The sequence below is a fragment of the Neomonachus schauinslandi genome, chromosome 1 (genome assembly GCF_002201575.2).
Source record: "Neomonachus schauinslandi chromosome 1, ASM220157v2, whole genome shotgun sequence".
Taxonomy (NCBI): Eukaryota; Metazoa; Chordata; class Mammalia; order Carnivora; family Phocidae; genus Neomonachus; species Neomonachus schauinslandi.
The window spans coordinates 98,263,043-98,276,209 of NC_058403.1; the positions used below are offsets into that span (position 1 = coordinate 98,263,043).

The 13,167-nt window shown below is 32.5% G+C and overlaps 1 pseudogene; it reads right to left on the reverse strand.

The window, feature by feature from the left end:
- Positions 1 to 736: 736 nt before the first annotated feature.
- On the reverse strand, positions 737 to 885 carry LOC123326879 (annotated as a pseudogene).
- Positions 886 to 13,167: the final 12,282 nt, after the last annotated feature.

Genomic DNA, 13,167 nt, shown 5'->3' on the forward strand with positions numbered 1-13,167 from the left:
AGGGGAGGGGAGGAAAATGGAGGGGAGGAGGAGAAGAAAGAAGGAAGGAAAGAAGAAAGGACGGAAGGAAAAGAGGCTAGTAAGAATAATATGAATGAACATGAGATCTCAATGTACATACTTCTACTTTTCTAATATTTTGAAGATCACTGATATCAGACAGATATATTTTCTATTTGTCAAAAAGAAAAGAAAATGTTAAACTTCTGTAAAATGGCATACATTTCTGCAGAAAGAAGTATAAAGGTAGGAGTGTATTCACAAGAAGTAAACAATAAGCAAAAAACCTATAGATAGAATTTGCAAAATTTACATCACTGTAAAATTATCACCACATTTTAAAATTCACATATAATCACAGAGCACCACAAACAGCCAAAACAATCTTGAAAAGGAAGAACAAAGCTGGAGTCATCATGCTTCCTGATTTCAAAATATATTATAAAGCTACAGTGATTAAAACAGAATGGTAATAACATAAAGGTAGACATATAGACCAATGCAACAGAATAGAGAGCTCAGAAATAAATCCATACATATGCAGTCAACTGATCTTCCACAAGGATGTCAAGGATACACAATGGGTATAGTCTCTTCAACAAATGGTGTTGGCAAAATTGGATATCCAGACATAAAAGAATGAAACCAGTCCCTTATCCTACACTATACACAAAAATCAACTCAAAAGAAATTAAAGACTTAAAAAGACTTAAACATAAAACTCCAACCTGTAAAACTTTTTGAAAGAAAACAGAGAGAAAAGAAACCTACAAATGGGAGGAAATATTTGCAAACCATATATCAGATAAGGGGTTATTTTCCAATTAGCAATAATCGTGCCTCGGATAAACCTCATTGGCTACGATACTGCCACTGCGCAAAGGTAAGGGGTTATTTTCCAAAATACATATGGAACTCTTACTTATTAGCAAAAAACAAATAATCCAATTAAAAAATAGGCGAAGGACATAAATAGACATTTCTCCAAAGAAGACATAGAAATGGCCAACAAGTATATGGAAAGATGCTCAACAAGTTACTTATCATGAGGGAAATGCAAATTAAGTCACAATGAGTTATCACCTCACACCTGATAGGATGGCTATTACCAAAAAAGAAAATACAATAAGTATTGATGAGGATGTGGAGAAATGGAAACCCTTGTTCACTGTTGGGAATGCAAAATGTTGCAGCCACTATGAAGACAGTATGGAAGTTCCTCAAAATAGTAAAAACAGAACTACTATATGATCTGGCAATCCCATTTCTGGATATTTATCCAAAGAATTGAAATCAGGATCTCAAAGACATATTAGCACTCTCATGTTCATTTCAGAATTATTAAGCTTTAAAATAAAAAATTAAGCTTTAAAAAAAGAAGGAAATCTCTCAATAAGTGACAGCACAGATGAATCTTAAGGATGTTATGCTAAGTGAAATAAGCCAGTCACAGAAGGACAAACACTATACAATTCTGCTTATATGAGATATCTAAAATAGCCAAACTCATAGAAGCAGAGAGCATAACCAGTGGTTGCCAGGGACAATGAGAATGGGGAAATGGAGAGTTGCTAACAAACAGGTATAAAATTTCAATAATGCAAGATGAATAAGCAGAAATCCAGAAATCTGCTTTACAACATTTTGCCTATGGTTAACAGTCTTGTATTATACACTATATATATAATATACACTATATTATATATATAGTATTATATAAACTACCTTCTTAATGGACTTTATATATATATACATATATATATGTATATATTTATACATACATATACATGTATATTTATATATACATATATATAAAGTCCATTAAGACGGTAGTTCCCATGTTAAGTGTTCTTTCATATACAATAGAAATTAAACATAAACAAATAAATAAAAACTTGACTTTTCCTGTTATAAAGCCTTGATTTTAAATCTTGTCTCTAATTTGTATAAGCAGCAGTCCTTAGGCAAGATTATGGAATTTTCTAAGAATCAGTTTCTCGGGCGCCTGGGTGGCTCAGATGGTTAGGCGTCTGCCTTCGGCTCGGGTCGTGATCTCAAGGTCCTGGGATCGAGTCCCGCATCGGGCTCCCTGCTCCTTGGGAGCCTGCTTCTCCCTCTGCCTCTCTCTCTCTCTCTCTTTCTCTCTGTCTCTCATGAATAAATAAATAAAATCTTTAAAAAAAAAAAAAAGAACCAGTTTCTCAGTTTGAAGAATAATAATGATGATAATCCCTAACTCACAGGCTGTGTGAATAAATGAGGTCATACAAGAGGCAATACCCTCCTTTTCTGCCCTCAAATGATCTTACTAATTATTTTACTCAATTCTCTATCTCCTTGTCTTTGGGTTTGTGTTTTATTGCCCCCCCCCCCAATATTTAACACACATTAAAGTTTGGGCACTTGCTTTTCTAACCAATTTGACTTGCTCTCTTAACTCTACAGATGTGTGGCCTTAGTCCTTGGCTTTTTGAATGTGGTTACTGGCCACTTCCTATAGCTGAAAATAGCATACACTACCCCTGGACACCCTCCCTTATATTTTCTTTTTTCTCTTTCCTTTGTTAACATCTGTGGCCCCATACTACAAGACTTGCCTCCTTCCTAGTTCTTTCTTCAGCATAACTTATTGTTCAAATTTGGGTTTAAGAGCATCACTTACATGGATAAGGGCTGTTCCACAGCACAATGGGGAATGCCATTTGGACCTTAGCAAGAATGGAAAGGAAGACCAAGAAATCTAGTCAAAGGATGAAGCATCCAAAAAATAATCTGATCATTTTGCACGGATATGAGCCTCCTAGTAAAATTTCTTCTGTAATTTATGCTAATAAAGCACTACGTTCTTTGAGTTACGTTGGAAAAGATCACTTCTATTTCCTTAGTATGGTTAGGTACTAAGATGCAGGAGAAATGAAGAGGTGGTGAGAGAAATCTTTCCTAGCTAGATATGCAAATCAAATAACTAAGCTTGTATATATTCAAAATTTAAAGAAGGAGAAGTGGGGGAAGGAGGAGAAGAAGGTGATTTGGTTTTTCCGCAAGACACTGAAGACCCTTAATTCTTCTCAAATATAAGGAGAGAGGTAATTTACTAATCATGACATAGTTTTGAAGAACACCATTTGTTTCCTATTGTTTGAAGAGAGTGACCACTCTATTTGCATCCTAAAAGAGGAAGACATGTGCAGAAGATTAATATTTATTGAACCTCGGGGGCGCCTGGGTGGCTCAGTCGTTAAGCGTCTGCCTTTGGCTCAGGTCATGATCCCAGGGTCCTGGGATCAAGCCCCGCATCAGGCTCTCTGCTCTGCAGGAAGCTTGCTTCTCCCTCTCCCACTACCCCCTGCTTGTGTTCCCTCGCTCTCTCTGTCAAATAAATAAATAAAAATCTTTAAATATATATATATATATATATATATATTTCTTGAACCTCTTTGCCAGACATTTTTAGATGTCATTACAATTTGTTCCTCTCAATAATCATGAAACTGACATTGATATCACCCTTATGGACAAAGCAACTAAGACATCATAAGTAACTTGTACCATTTCTAATAATGTTATAACTAGAAAAATTAAAACACAGACCTAGTTGTCTTTAACATCTGTATTTCCCATAAACTCTAATATCTGTAAATTTCAGTTTTCCCATATTTCTTTCTGATAAGGAAGGAAGGTAGACCCTCTTTTTAGGAAAATGTTCAATGGTGAAGTCAAAGCAAGAGCATACCTGTGTGAGCATGTGAAGGCACAATTCCAATTTTGAACTTATACATAAAACTTGATTATTGAAAAATGGATAAGAAATATAGGAACTCATGATAAATGAGGACAACTGGACATTGTCCTTGACATAAAGTGACTAATTTCAAGCTCTCTTCTCTTCAGAATAATACTGAGATTATGATTTTACTGTGATGACTGGCTATGAAGAAAATTCACCTTTCCTTACAGATCAAAATAAATTAACAAAATTCTAGATTTCAAGTATTGAATGTGACTGTGGCATGCCAAATATAAAAGTTTTGTAGCTAATCACATGCAGAGAATTTGAATAATGTTCAATTAGGGAAAAAATAAATACAGAAGCTATGTTTGTCAACTAGGATTAGATGGATGTCAGTCATATAACTGAAAAGTAAGACATTGCTGTTTCTAATTGCATTAACTCCAGGCAAGTCTGCATATTTCTGAATCGTCTTCTGAGATTAGATATCAGCTAAAGCTTTGAATTTAGGTTACACATTTGACATTGTACACAGTTCAACAATGTAGCTATAACTGATACGCTCTGGAAGTTCTTGTTACAAGATTTCTTGTAGCAGGAGAGAAGAAGAGGAGGAGGAAGGAGAAGAAAGGATATTAGAACAGAAAAAAAAAAGAATAAGACAATAAAGATAATCATTGTATAAAAAAAACTCACTTCACTCTGGCTGGCATAAGACCTGTATTCCAGTTGTGGAGCAACCCCAGATATCATTCTACATAAAAGGAAGGATGAATGTTATAGGACCAATTAGTTTACTATTGCAATTTTATTGTATTTATCTTTCTTTGCAAAAGTTTTATGGCACTAAATTGGGGTACACCTGTGCAGAATGGCTAATGAAACATAACAAAACAATAGGGTTAGCCAACATCAGATTTTTTCTTATGTAGAGAAAGATGAATACACTGAAATTTACCATGAAACAAACAAATATGCTAATTACTGTCTTTAGTCATAAGCTTGAATGAACACAGAGAATAGCAAGGGATGAAACAATTTTGGAAACATCAGGCAATCTTAATCTTTCTCTACCTCCCTTAATATCTGTGTCTTGATAACATAAAAAAATCGTTCCCATTATGCCTAAGCTAATAGTTCATAAAATTCAAATAGTAAATGGATTGGTTATGAAAGTTGGTCACTATTTAGCCCTTTTCTTTTTTTTTAAAGACAATTTATTGTTCATGTAGGTATCAAATTTGCTTCATTACTTTTTTCCATTATTCAGAAAAAACTTGATATATTTTAGTAAATCTTTTTTAGAAGCTTATGGCATAATATCAAGTTTAGAAAGATCTGACTACAGATGGTTATATTGACAAAGCTAACTTTGCATGACAAGTATTGTTTACATAATTTTTTATCAAATGTTAGGTTCTTAAATTTAATACAGAGTAAAATTATTTTTTTTAATTTTCGAAAAAGCACGGTACATGTGTTTATTCTCACCTAACTGCTAAAGCCTTCAAATGACATAGAAAACTTCTGTCTTATTGTTCAGCAGTAAATTTAGTAACAATTTCTTATCCCTTCCAGAAAATAATTGTCGACTGATTAATAGAAAATATTTAATGATAGATGATTTTAACCACAAAAAATCTGGGGTTCAGTATTATTCTGAAAACATTGATCGTATCTTTGAACATAATTCAGAGGATGTTCTCAGAAACGTTATATTATAGAAAATACTTTTACATAATTTTACTGTTAATCTCTTTACTTAAAACCCATTAGAATGATTTATCATCATCATTAAGAATTTTTTTGTGATCAGATGGTATCATTTCATGACTGTATAAAGAAGCCATAGTGATTTATTCAGAAATGTACTCTAGGTTTCAAGGATTATTCTAATAAAAAATAAAATAAAGATTAACAACAATAAAACCCTAAGGAAACTAAAGCCATGATTTTGAGAATTGGAATTAAATAATAAATCTATGGATTAGTTAATTATTCATAATAATCCTCTCATTCCACAGACCCTTCCAATCCCTCTATTCACCACTTATTAAGTGTCAGGAAATGTTATTTTAATTGTTGATTTGTCTTTTCTTTCCCCCAGCCTTACTGAGACATAAGTGACAGATAAAATTGAATATATTTAGTGTACAATGTGGTGATTTGATATATGTAAACACTGTGAAATTATTTGTCAACAATTCATTTTTTATATAGGTCACATTTCAATTGGCAGAGAAATAGTATGTGGAGATGTTTAGAGGAGGCCCAGAGAATTTTACAGAGCAAAATCCATAATACAATTACTCCAATTCATTCTCCCTCACCCAACCTCAAACTAGTGAGAGACATTATTAAGCGCTTACTGTTTAAACCCTCAAAAAGGCAAGTTATGTCCTTTCCCTTACTCATTTGTGTAAGCAAATAATCTCCAACCCCCCCATATTAATGGAAGCACATGCAAAATAAGTTAATATTATTTCTGAAATACTAAGATGAAATATAAAAACTAGATTTTATCTATAGATTATATTTGTAACATAATACGATTAAGCCTGACAGGGTTATGTGAAGTATATTATCTTACTGAAACACTTTTCTTTGTGCTTTTTGAAAATATAAGTTTTGAATATGTATTCATATAACAAGTGAACTGGAAATATATTTCAAATGCACAATAGGGTAGTATTATGCCTTATTTTTTTAACCAGTGAAGAATTTGAAGGATGGAGCACTTCTCTAAAAGTTGTTGGAAAGAGACAGATAACAGAATAATTGAATGTGAATGAATACTTAAGTAAAAAAAAAAAAATAGAGTGAGGTGGGATTGCATTTGTGATCCATTTCATAAATGTAAAGCTGACAGGTTGAATCAAAGGAATAGTTCTGCACAATATCTTCTATTTAAGTTAAAATACTAGTGGAGGAGACACCAAAGTCAAATCTAAGTATATAATTTAATACGAGTAGCTAGGTCCATTGAAAGATATTTTTAAATATAGTTAGTGATTTAGGAAGAGCCTTATTCTAGTGAGACTATTTTTACACAGAGTTATTGCTATATCTAAATAAGTTTTTCTAGTACTCCTAAAGCTTCATATACTCATATTACTAATATAAGTCATTAGTAAAATAGTTTCCCATTGTGGTACTTAGTATATGACTATGAAGATCATAAAATGTACATTGAAAATATTTTTTGTTGAAGAAGTAAAAACAAATGTAGTCTTTTCCAGAAACATTAAAATAGCAACATAATGTATACATTTAAATTATAATTAGTGTGAAAGAGCATTTTTTTCTTTCTTCTATGAATCTTAACGACTTTTCTGATTAGTTCCAGCTTGAACAAATTTTGCATTCCCCATATTCTTTGAATAAAGTGCATGCCCATAGACACACTTCAAATTTTTTAAAATTCTCACCTGAACTATTATAATAACCCCATACCAAGCCTTTCTTTATTCCAGTCATCCTTCAACATTAGCAGATTAATTTTCTGAAAACAGCTCTGATTATGTAAAACTTCTGATCAATTAAGAATAAACTAAAAAAAGAACCCCTCACTCTGGTATTAAATGTCTTCTATACCATAGCCCCAGTTTTTGAACCTCATCTTTATAGACACTGTGTTACAATTAATATAGAGAACATGCTGTTTTCTAAAAATTTTAAACATTTATGGCTCATCTTGTACTGTGAAAATAAACTCCATTTCCCTATCTCCAACTTAAAATTTTTTGTATTACTCTAGATCTTCTTCCATAAAGTATTCCCCAATTCTCCTCTCTTTAAAACTATATAACACAAAGCTCTATAAATTACATATTTACTGACTATTGTACTAGTTTTTAACATGTCCTGATATAAGGTACTATCATATAAAGTACCATATCACTCTGTATTCCTCCACAGAATCCCATCTTTTTCATGGTTAGTGTTCAGGAAACATCAACTAGATTAAATAAATAATATATATAGTATTAGACAAGCTGGCAACACAAACTTCTAATGTTTTTACTTTCCATAAAATACTTTTCCAAAAAGGAATTCTTTAAACTGATATTATTTATTATTTATTAATATTATTGTTTTTAATGTATTCTTTTATAGTTATTTTAAATATAAGGGTTTTATATAAATACAAGTTTAAAATTATCAATAATAAAATATATGTTCCTTTGATTTCTTCCTGAAATTCTATTTTTTACAAACCTTACTTTGAACTTTGGAGTTTTAAATTTCTATGCCTGGGTAGTCAAAGCCAGTCTCAAGACTTGACAAGATTCACGAGTTTGGAGAAATAAACACCATGTCTAAATGGGAGAAGTAACAAAGAAATTGTGGCCATTTTTTACTTAGATTCAGTCCAACCACTGGTCACAGATTATTTATACTCTTCAATATGCAAAAATATACTCCCCTTCCCCAAGATCCCCAAAGCTATCAGAACATTATGATATCAGGTTCAGGCTTAAATTCCTGGGTCTTGTCATCTAAATCATGCCCAGGCACAGATGAGACTCCTAAATTATGGCTCCTCTTGATTTGAAAACTGTGAATTAAAGAGACAAGTTGCCCCACATTCTCCCACACCAATGTACAATTTTTAGGCAAAGACTTGAAATTAAGTCCACTCAAAAAGAGTGAAAATGGGGTGACATATCAGTCACTGGTCCACTGAAGTTCTTAAATACAGCTTGGCACATGTCTCCAGTTTCTGGGTTAAAGCTTTATTCTGCTCCTGGGGACTGAGTCTATGTGGCTTTTGTGTTCACTCTTCTGATCTTCTGACTCCATCCTCTGGGTTATCATTTATTTTCCATTAGATAAGGTCTATGTTTACATCTGAGGAATCTAGCACACAAACTATTCTCTGACTCCATTTCCCATTTTACCATATGATTATTTCTTAGTTATATTATCACTTTTTTAATTTAAGAGGTAGGGTAATTTGAAAAACATCATCAGCTCTTTTTAACTTTATTTATCTTTAGAAATGTTGTCCTTTACTGTCTGCCATGAAATATTAGAAAATTAGGGCATATGATATTCACACTATAAAACCGCAATGTAAAGTATATTGCATAAGTCTTCTGAGCTTTGTCTATATGAGTATGTTTAAAGAACTCAGTTTTACCATTGGTGCTTATGTAAATATTTTATACTCTGATACATAATAGTGTTACTGGAATCATATTTTAAAAATAAATCGTTAGGCAATTTGAGTTCACCATTAAATTGAGACTCTTCAAAGTATTCAGTCTAATAAACCCTCTTTTCACTTCTTTCTGACATTTTCCTTATATGAATTGTATTCCATGCTTTTCAATTTCTCTAATCCAATCTTTATACTCTTTCTTGGATTAACTCCCAATCCTTATCTTATGGGCCCTACTCATGTGGGTAAAATTCTTGAGATAGTGCCTGCATCAAGATACCTTTCATTGCATTCATCCTTAAAATTTGGTTGGGTTAGAATCCTAAGATGAATATGATTTACTTTTCCTATAGAAATGGCAATACACTGCTTGCTAGCATTCAAGGATCATTAAATGAGTAAAGTTTCCGTTCTGTTTCTTTTTTTCTTAATATTTTATTTATTTATTTGACAGAGAGAGGGAGAGAGAGAGAGAACAATAGGCAGAGAGGCAGGCAGAGAAAGGAGAAGAGGCTCCCTGTTGAGCCAAGAGCAGAGAGCCTGAAGGTGGGGCTTGATCCCAAGGTCCTAGGATCATGACCTGAGCTGAAGGCAGATGCTTAACCAACTGAGCCACCCAGGTGCCCCTCAGTTTTGTTTCTTTTTATGTAACATTTTTTTATGTTATTTTATATAACATTTTCCCCTATAGAATTTTCTTTCTTTTTTTCCTTGTGGCATATGAATATTATAAATATGTGACGAGAATTTTTAAAACTAATGTTGCTTTTTTATTCTTGATATCTTTAAAACCACTACAAGAAATGAAAACTCTCGATTCTTTCACCTTAAAGCCATTGCTTCCTGGTATGATTAATTCCAATATACAGAGGGAGTGTCTCATTAGCCTAAAAACACTCATTATAGGTTGCCAAAGTTGGCATCTCAACAGACTTCTTGAATGCCAACATATTCCAAGAGCAAAGCATGAGCAGGGAGGAGGGGCAGAAGAAGAGAGACAAACAGGCTCCCCACTGAGCAGGGAGCTAGACTCAGGGCTCATCCCAGGGTCTGGAATCATTACCTGAGCAGAAGGCAGACGCTTAACTGACTGAGCCACCTAGGTCCCCCAATATGGTCATTCTTCTTTATTAGGTAAAAATGTGCTGTGAGGAAATACATGAGTACATTTGGCTATGATAATTGATTTTGGTGTCCTATCATTATCAACACATATTTGTTAAATTATTTAATGTTTAATATGTTGTAAATAACTACACATGTTTTAATATCCTTAGACATGAAGTAAATTTAGTTAAAAGATAAAGATTTATGCCAGTTGGACACATACTAAGCCAGAGTATGATTAAAGAACTTGTTAAATTTTGCAAATCTGAATCAATTCAATACCTACTTTGATTCACTGAAATGGTAAAAAGAATTATCCAGAAATTACATAAAAGTTGCACCCAATGATTTTAGGTTATAAATAGTTTTTTAAATTGTGTAAACAATATTAACTGACTTGAAGTTTATACAATGTTTTAATGAATGGTTTAATTACATGTGTATTCTGTTAACCTTTCCCATTTCTACGCATTATATACACGTTTATCTCTTACTCTATTTTTGACCTTTCAATTTCCTTTTTTCCCCACACTTGTAAAATATTATTAATTGCTTTGGGGTATCTGAAGATCAAAATCACGTCATTGCACAGAATTTTAGGAATAAATTCTAGGCTTCCCTTTTTGTGAAAGAATAATATTAAGAGAAGTTTATCTTTTTTTCCTGTGAAAAGTGGATATCTTATAAAATACTTAGTGTGAAATGAATGGAGTCCATTAACATGATATTTTTAATGTTTCTTTTGGAAAGTGCCTTTAAAACACATACTTTTCTAGTGGCCCAAAATGAAAACTGAACACCAAAGTTGACAGAAAAAGAAAGTTCTAGTTGAGACTCCTAGTCAGTACTGTTTAAATTCCTGAAACATGTAAACTCCTTACTATTTTGTAATAGAATATTATTTTTAAAGTACGTATCATACCAAAACCCAAGTAGAAGTCCTGGTGAAGTAATCACATCTCATTTATTTGCATATAAATAATATTTATAGAATCTTTAAAATTGAATCCACCTAGTGGTCATTTAATATGTTTATATCCTTTGTTGAATTTAGCCAACTGTTCCTATAAAGTGAAGAATCAGACTTAACCTAACGAAGGTTATATGATGAAATGTATCAAGCCAATCTTCTGCCAGAAATAATCAATTTCTTCTTTTATTTCCATTAATGAGTACAGGAAGATTCTGTCACAAACTCATGCCAGAAAAGGACTGTTCTTCCTTGTGATTTTTTTCATCCAACAATTACAAAGATTCCCTAATATCAGGAAGTCTAACCAGTTAGTCACCTATTTGTAAATACTCAACTGAGAGCTGTGAGCACAAATGTAAGAAGGTGACTTTAAAAGTGCTAATTCGTGGACCTCTTTCTACAGTTCTTGAATACATTTACTGCATATAAGAAAATTGTTCCATCAATATTCTCCACAGTTAAAGCTTATTATAGTACATCTATATAAAATAAAGCAAATATAACAATTATTTTTCCCTTTTTTAACTATTGCTTCAGAACTAGATAAATCTAACATTCAAACCCAGAATAACTCATTCCATTTTTGTGACCTTGGGCATAATTAGCATTTCTCATATCACTGGTCATCCAAAGAGATAGAATAATTGCACACTTTTCATGGGTCTTATGTGAATGAGATAATAAATGCAAAGCCTTTCCATTGTACACACCTCAAATGGTAGGTATTATTTTGCTTTTAATTCAAGTACTTGCCTTTGTCTATATCATTAAAATAAAACACCTTCATTGCATAAGTAATTACATGGAGGAGCATAGCCCAAGAAGTGATGGATTTGTGTTTCAAAATGCTAAAGAATATTAGTGTTTAAAGTATGAATCTTTAAAAATTACATCAGTGTAAATTTGTCTTGTTAGAAAAGATGTTATTTTTTGATTCTATGTTATACCTAAGAAAGCCTAAAATGAGGACCTTAAAAGACTGAGGGTAGTCAAGTTATATTTAGCTTTCCTAGCTAATTTCAAATGCACATTGATTGCAGGAACAACAAAAATAATTCCTGCAATTAAATGGGTTGCCTAACTTGATAAGTACCTGTATACATTTAGCAGCATTCAAGGTTCTGGAATAGATTATAGAAACTTAACTATATAGGAACAGCTAAAAATTGTGTATTTGCAATCAACATCTCTTCTAAATAATGAAAAGAAAAAATATATCATTTACCTTTTTCTGAATTTCTGAAGTTTTTTTTTCAATAGGCTTTGTATACTTTATATGTTACCAGTGTATAGCACTATGCAACTGAAATCATATTTTCTATCAGAAAAAAACAAAGGAGGACCCATTCTCTAAATAATTTTTGTTATTAACATTTTCGTGAGCAGAGTCAGAATGAATCAAACAAATCAGTATCTTTATTTTAAATATTTAAAAATAGATATCAGAGCTAACAATCTAGTTGGGTGTTCTCTATAACAGGTAGCGTCCTGAAAAAATGCATGCAAATCATAATATACATTGGTCGGTTGCATTCTTTCATAAGGAAAATAAACTTCAGGGCTGAGTGGTGCTTTGCAAGTGAAGCAAGAAAAAAGACATGGCATACAAGTTCCTTCTCTGAAGTAATTTTAAGTGAAAAAATCTTCAGTGAATTTAGACTTACTACATATTTGAATCTACAATACTGCCCACCTGATGGTGCTCTTTGGTTTCTGGTTTCTTTGTAGATTTTGAAAGTTACTACCTCCTTGCCAATTTCTTTGTCTACCTCTATCTCTCCCTCCATGAGCTACAATCTGCTTACGGGTGCTCAGTATTGTCTATTTATCTTTTTCTTTTGTATCTGTTCTTGTATATACCAGGAAGAAAGCCATATCTTTATGAATATTATAACAGAAGAGATCAAGTATTTTTGTCTCTCTTTTGGCACACATCTTTCCTATTTCAGAAAGAATCACTCTTAAATTGGGATTCAGACTTTGAAAGAAAATATGTTGTTGAAGTATAAAGCCACAATGTTTCTACGTGTTAGGCAATATTTATACATTGCTTTCTTTAATTGCATGGTGTGACAGGAAGTCTAAGATAAACCCGGGGCTCAGTTAGTGAGCCTAAGCGGCACATATACAACCTCAGTAACTCATAGATGAGGACTGATCAAATTCATAAGTTTTTCACCATTTACGCAGAAA